This window comes from Marmota monax, unplaced genomic scaffold, assembly GCF_021218885.2.
Source record: "Marmota monax isolate L192 unplaced genomic scaffold, Marmota_monax_Labrador192_F-V1.1 WCK01_AAM20220418_F8-fsc00076, whole genome shotgun sequence".
NCBI classification, from domain to species: domain Eukaryota; kingdom Metazoa; phylum Chordata; class Mammalia; order Rodentia; family Sciuridae; genus Marmota; species Marmota monax.
Window position 1 is genome coordinate 6,622,043 of NW_026692843.1, and position 7,326 is coordinate 6,629,368.

Genomic DNA, 7,326 nt, shown 5'->3' on the forward strand with positions numbered 1-7,326 from the left:
ACAGGAGATGAAGCAGACAGAAACACACCCAAGGAGGCTCAGACGAGAGGCCATCCTCTCACCAGACCATCAGTGTGCAAAGAGCAGTCAGGACTGGGAGAGTGGCACACAGGCAGAGCATGCAGGCGGCCCTGGGTCCCATCCCTAGTGCCACAGAGAGACAAGAAAACAAACTAACCCAAACCACCATCACCAACAACATATAAGTGGGAGATACAATATTCCAAGGTCACACTCCACCAAGGCTTATCGTGAGGATCTAGGTGGAATGCCACATCCTGATGAGGGCACACGTTCTCCTCAGGGTAAGGCAGCTCACAGCAGCCCTCAGCAGTAGAGGGACAGCACAGCCTTCTGAGGGCAGCAGCACTGTACACAGCACCTCTGGTCACAGTAGGGACAGCACAGCCTTCTTAGGGCAGCAGTACTGCACACAGCACCTCTGGTCACAGTAGGGACAGCACAGCCTTCTGAGGGCAGCAGTACTGCACACAGCACCTCTGGTCATAGTAGGGACAGCACAGCCTTCTGAGGGCAGCAGTACTGCACACAGCACCTCTGGTCACAGTAGGGACAGCACAGCCTTCTGAGGGCAGCAGTACTGCACACAGCACCTCTGGTCACAGTAGGGACAGCACAGCCTTCTGAGGGCAGCAGCACTGCACACAGCACCTCTGGTCACAGTAGGGACAGCACAGCCTTCTGAGGGTAGCAGTACTGCACACAGCACCTCTGGTCACAGTAGGGACAGCACAGCCTTCTGAGGGCAGCAGTATGGCACACAGCACCTCTGGTCACAGTACGGACAGCACAGCCTTCTGAGGGCAGCAGTACTGCACACAGCACCTCTGGTCACAGTAGGGACAGCACAGCCTTCTGAGGGCAGCAGTATTGCACACAGCACCTCTGGTCACAGTGAATGGACTGATTTCAACAAAACAGCAGGAAGATTTAAAGTCCTACAATTAAGTTATGTGAAAGAGGAAATGTAAACTAAAAAGTACAGAATTAAAGCAGTTACAAGAAAACACTATATGGCAGAATCTATAAGACACATTTAAAGCAATAATCAGAGAAAAAAATCACTGCACTAACATTTTTATCAGGAAAAATGAAAAAAAATGAGTTAAGCATTCCCAAATCACAAAAAATAAAAGAAGAACAAGAAAGTAGACCAAAGGCAAACACAAGGAAGGAAATAATGAAGAAAAAAGTTAAATTAACGAGGTAGAGAATAAAAAACCAATATATCCAATTAATAAAATCTAAATCCTGGTGTGGGAAGTAAATAAAATAGACAAACCACTAGCTAATCTGATCAAGAAGAAGGGGGAGAGCACAAATACTTAAAACAAGAAATGCCAAAAAATATCCAAAGAAACAGAAGAGGTTTAAAAGCATAAAGAGAACTTTGTAGACCTCTATGCAAATACATTTGAAAATGCAGATGAAGCGTATGACTTCTGGAGAAAATCCAGATGATCCAAAGGGACCCCATTAGAGTCAGAAGCTGAAGCGGATCACTCCCAGGTTCACTTCCATGGAAGAAACAAAAATTAGTAAGCAACCACAGAGGAATCAGGGCCAGGGCAGCTCTCTGTACAAATGCCTCCAGGGCTCTGAGAAGGAAGGGAAACACCCTACCCCTGGCGGGGACTGAGGCAAGGAAGACATATCCCCACCCTTAAAATTTTTCTTTTTTTTAAATTTTGAGATAGGGTCTTGCTAAGCTTCTAATGAGGGCGCTAAGTTGCTGAGGCTGGCTTTGAACTTGCGATCCTCCTGCCTCAGCCTCCTGAACCACTGGGATTACAGGTGGGCACCATCACACCTGGCTCCAGGACTTTTCTCTTAACCATGATAAAATACACATACCTTAATCCTAAATCAGTATTCCTACTAAGGTTGAGGGGAAGGGAAAGAGGTCCCTATCCCCATGTCTTTTCACACTGTACTAGAGTCTGACCTGATATGAGAGGAGAGAAATCAGAGGCAGAAGGAATAAGTACTAAAACTATTGCTGTTCACAAATGACATCATAATAGACATCTGGATATCCCAGGAAATCAATGATAAAACTAACTCAAACCACATGAGAACTCGCCAATATAAAATCAGTATACTAAAATCAATAGCTTTTGCCAAGCATGGAAATGCATGCCTGTAATCCCAGTGACTTGGGAGGCTGAGGGAAGAGGATATCAAGTTTGAGGTCAGCTTCAGCAACTTGGTGAGATCCTGTAATCAAAAACTAAAAAGGACTGGAGATGTAGTTCAGTGGTAAATCCCCTGGGTTCTATCCCTAGTATCAAAAAGAAAAATTAATTAAAAATCAGTAACTTTGGGCTGGGGACGTGGCTCAAGCGGTAGCGCGCCTGCCTGGCATGCGAGCGGCCCAGGTTCGATCCTCAGCACCACATACAAAGATGTTGTGTCCGCCAAAAACTAAAAAAAATAAATAAATATTAAAAAATTCTCTCTCTCTCTCTCTCTCTCTCTCTCTCTCTCCCCCCCTCCCTCCCTCTCTCTTAAAAAAAAAAAATCAGTAACTTTCAAATACAAAAAAAAAAATAAGCCATGAGAGAAAATCCAGTTTAAAATGATTGCAATGGGGCTGGGAATGTGGCTCAAGTGGTAGCGCGCTCGCCTGGCATGCGTGTGGCCCGGGTTCGATCCTCAGCACCACATACAAATAAAATGATTGCAATGGACTAAATATTTTAAAATTAAATCATTTGACAAGTATTGCATGAAATGTATGTAGGTGAACTTAAGGCATTCTTGAAATACACAAAAAAATATTTATGTGGGCAAATGAAAAGACATTCCTTGGGTTGGGGATGTAGCTCAGTGGTAGAGAACTTGCCTAGTATGTGTGAGGCACTGGGTTCGATCCTCGGTACCACATAAAAATAAATACATAAAAATAAAGGTATTATGTCCATCTACAACTAAAAACAATATAAAAAAATAAAAATCCTATTCTTGGATAGGATGACTTGACATTACCAAAATGACAGTTCTCCATAAGTTAATTTGTAAATTTAATGTAATACCAGTAAAACATCAATAAACTATTACATAATTATACAAATTGATACTAAGGTCCCATGGAAGAGCCAGCCTGCAAGTATAGCCAGAGGAACCTGGAAAAAACGCTACTGAACAGGAAGAGTGCCAGGAAGATGACAATACACAGGGTGGTGGCGGGTCGGCTCACACGTGAACACACAGTCCAGCGGACAGCATGAGGAGTCCAGAAGGGAACCCGGTGAGGGGGAACTTGGGCATTTCAAACCACAGGGCTGAATGTGGGCTTTTTAACAAATGAATGGTGCCATGAAAACTAGGTAGCCATTTGGAAAAAGAAAAAAATTAGACCTATGTCTCACACCGTACATGAAAAATAAACCAGATGGACCAGAGACCTCAGTGTAGAAGAACTGAGCATACAGAACTCTGTAGGCACTAGAAGAAAACACGCAGGAACCCCTCTCTAAATCTGTGCAGGAAAATATTTTCTATTTATGACTTAAAACCCAGAGGCAACAAACAAAGATTGATAAATTTGACTACATAAAAATAAAAACTTCTACAGGGCAAAACAAAACAAAAAAAACCCTAAACAAAGTTAAAAGGTACCTGGAAAATAAGAAAATAATTGGAACTTATAACACACACACACACACACACACACACACAACTTAACATATAAAAATCGGGTGAAAGTTGAGAGCAAAAAGCCCTAAATAATAATGAGGAAAAGGTACAGTTTATAAAAAAGTTATTAAAGTGGTTCTCACACATACGAAAACGTGTTCAAACTCACCCATATTTAGAGACATGCAGATCAAGACATTAGGACAGGGGCTGGGGTTGTGGCTCAGTGGTAAAGTGCTTGCCTAGCATGTGGGAGGCACTGGGTTCAATCCTCAGCACCACATTAAAAAAAATTAATGAAAAACAAAGGTATTACAACCGTATACAACTAAGACATCATCTGGTGGTGCCATTCCAAGTTTTGAGGAATCTCCGTACTACTTTCCACAGTGATTGCACCAATTTGCAGTCCCACCAGCAACATATGAGCGTACCTTTCCCCCCATCTCCTCACCAACATTTATTGTTGTTGCTTGTATTCTTGATGATTGCCATTCTGACTAGAGTGAGATGGAATCTCAATGTTTGATTTGCATTTCTCTAATTGCTATAGATGTTGACCATTTTTTCATATATTTGTTAATTGACTCTATTTCTTCTGTGAAGTGTCTGTTCAGTTCCTTTGCCCATTTATTGATTGGGTTATTTGTTCTTTTTTTTGGCTTTAAGTTTTTTGAGTTCTTTATATATCCTGGAGATTAATGTTCTATCTGAGGTGTGTGTAGTAGAGATTTTTTTCCCATTCTGTAGGTTCTCTCTTCATGTTATTGGTTGTTTCCTTTGCTGTGAAGAAGCTTTTAGTTTGATTCCATTCCATTCATTGATTTTTTTTCTTAATTTGTTCTAATTAGGTATCTATGACAGCAGAATGCATCTCAATTCATTGTACACAGATGAAGCATAACTTTTCATTTCTCTGGTTGTACATGATGTGGAGTCACACCATATGTGACTATGTACCTAGGGCACATTCATGTACCTAGGGTAATGTATTCCCCTTCCCTACTTCCCCTTTGCCCAATCAAAGTCCATTTATTGATTCTTGATTTTACTTCTTGTGCTTTAGGAGTCTTGTTAAGGAAGTCAGATCCTAAGCCGACATGGGGGAGATTTGGGCCTACTTTTTCTTCTATTAGGCACAGGGTCTCTGTTCTAGTGCCTAAGGTCTTTGATCCATAAGAGAACTTGGAAGGAATCACCATTTGACTCAGTCGCTCCTAGGTTTATACCCAAAGGACTTAAAATCGGCATACTACAGCAATGCAGCCACATCAATGTTTATAGCAGCTCAATTCACAACAGCTAAACTATGGAACCAACCTAGGTGCCCTTCAACAGATGAATGGATAAAGAAACTGTGGTATATATACACATTGGAACATTGCTTAGCCTTAAAGAAGAATGAAATTACGGCATTTGCTGGTAAATGGATGGAACTGGAGAATATTATGCTAAGTGAAATAAGCCAATCCCAAAGAACCAAAGGCTGAATGTTTTCTCTGATACGTGGATGCTAATTCAAAATAAGGGTGGAGGGGAGAATAGAGGTATTTTGGACTAGACAGAGGGGAGTGAAGGGAGGGGAGAGGCATGGATAGGAATGATAGTAGAATTAATCGGACATTATTACCCTTTGTGCATATATGATTACATGACCTGTGTAATTCTATATCATGTAATGCCAGACAAATGAGAAGTTATACGCCATTTATGTATGATGTGTCAAAATGCATTCTACTGTCATGTATAACTAATGAGAACAAATAAAAATACATATTAAAAAAAGACATCATCTGTCATCCATTAGACTGACAATTTTAAACATGACCAGTTCCCTCTTGGCAAGGTTCTGTCCAGCTGGTGGGAATGCAAACATGGTGGGGAAATCTGGCAACACCCAACAAATCTTGGCACGCTCTACCCCAAGCACTCACCTCTGAGTACCTACCCTCAATCCACCTCCAGCAACATTATTATTTAAAAATAGAGGAAACTGGAAGAGCTCAGTTATACTACTGTACAAGGGTTGATTCTAAGGCTTGCGATCATACTCTAGCTTGCTTTATTAGGTGGAGGTGCATTTGAACTCTGTACATTTGAACTCTGTAAAAAAAATAGAGGAAGTCAGGGTGTGTATCCTAGTGGAAAGGGGCAACACTGCTGAGTTGCAATGTAGTGGGAGAGGTACGTGCCCTGTGCAGGAGAGGGGACAAAGTCTGAACACACAGCAACACGGCCCTTCACTGCTATAAAAAGGGGGAAATTTCTATGGACCAGTCTGCATGATTTCTAGAAGTGCAAAAGAGAATCTATAATATGCTATCCTTCATATAAGGAAGAGATATAGGGGCTGGGGTTGTGGCTCAGTGGTAGAGCACTTGCCTCTCATGCATGAGGCCCTGAGTTCGATCCTCAGCACCACACAAAAATAAATAAATATATTGTGTCCATCTACAACTAAAAAAAAATTTTTAAAAAAGAAAGAGATATAAGAAGGATACATGAGAAATTAGAGATGGCTTTCCTACAGGGGGTGGATGGGAGAGGGGAGGTGGGAAGAGGCATCAAGAGGAAGTCAGGGTGTGTATCCTAACAACTGAGTAATGGTTGAGTAAGTAAGTAAAAATTCAACTCAATCAGGACATCAGGAGAAGGGGACCCCAGATGGATTGCAGACAATAATAAATGAACCTAACTACTCAGAAATGAAAACTACACCACCATGAAGAAAAGAATCACCCTAAGTAGTTTTACAAAGTACTGTTTTGACTAGAAACGCAAAGGCCAAAACCAAAATGAACTATTATACAAAAAATGTGCCCTGGTTGGTAAGTCTGTTTCTCACGAGGTCAGCAATTTTGAAACTACATTATACTCGCACTGAATAAATAAGCAAGTATACTATAAAAGACCAGAGCAAGTTTCTCACTGTTGAAGAAATAAACTACAAAGAAAGGGAGAATGCTACAGTGAATCTGGTCTGTTGGATTGGAACTGGAGGTGTCTGTCAGACATACTGATGCAGATTCAGAAATAACACATGTACAGATGAGTGTGCTTACACGTGTATGTGCACACACACAGCTGCAGAGAACACCGCAGCCCAGCAGCACCTAGGTGCTGACTGCTAAACGCCATCCTCCCATGAAAGGCATCCAGGCTCCATGGGAACAGCTGACCCAGGGACAGAATGGAGAAAATACAATGAGCCTGAAGTACTTTGTGGAACCAAAAGCCTTAGGAAGTCCTTGTAAAGGACAAGGGTGTCAAAAGGACATGGGTGCCAACCTAGAGCAATTCCTAATGGCCAAATCCAAAATAATTGTAGCAATACAGTAAACACCAGCATTGGATTCTACGTAAGCCACAGAAGAAAGGCCCATGACACCCACAACAAAAACAACAATCAGTAAATGGGGGAGAAACGACAAGAGTTCTTTACAGGCAAATTTTAATAAATAAATGTAAAAAAAAGAGGACATTACAAAATTTTGATTAAGTAAAATACAATGAAAATCATTTCAGATAAGATGTATCAATAGATGCTAAAATTGGTAGGCAGAAATTTAAGAAGCGAAAGGGATATTTGCAGTCTGTAAGTTATCTTCCCAAGATTTATATAAATCATAAAGGGAAAATAATAATGTTAAGTGGATAAAACACCTT

The 7,326-nt window shown here is 41.2% G+C and overlaps 1 non-coding gene across 1 annotated transcript; it reads left to right on the forward strand.

The window, feature by feature from the left end:
• The first annotated feature begins 6,011 nt into the window (after positions 1-6,011).
• Trnae-cuc (transfer RNA glutamic acid (anticodon CUC)) lies at positions 6,012-6,084 on the forward strand. Its single transcript has one exon. It is a non-coding gene; the product is annotated as a tRNA-Glu (tRNA).
• Positions 6,085-7,326: the final 1,242 nt, after the last annotated feature.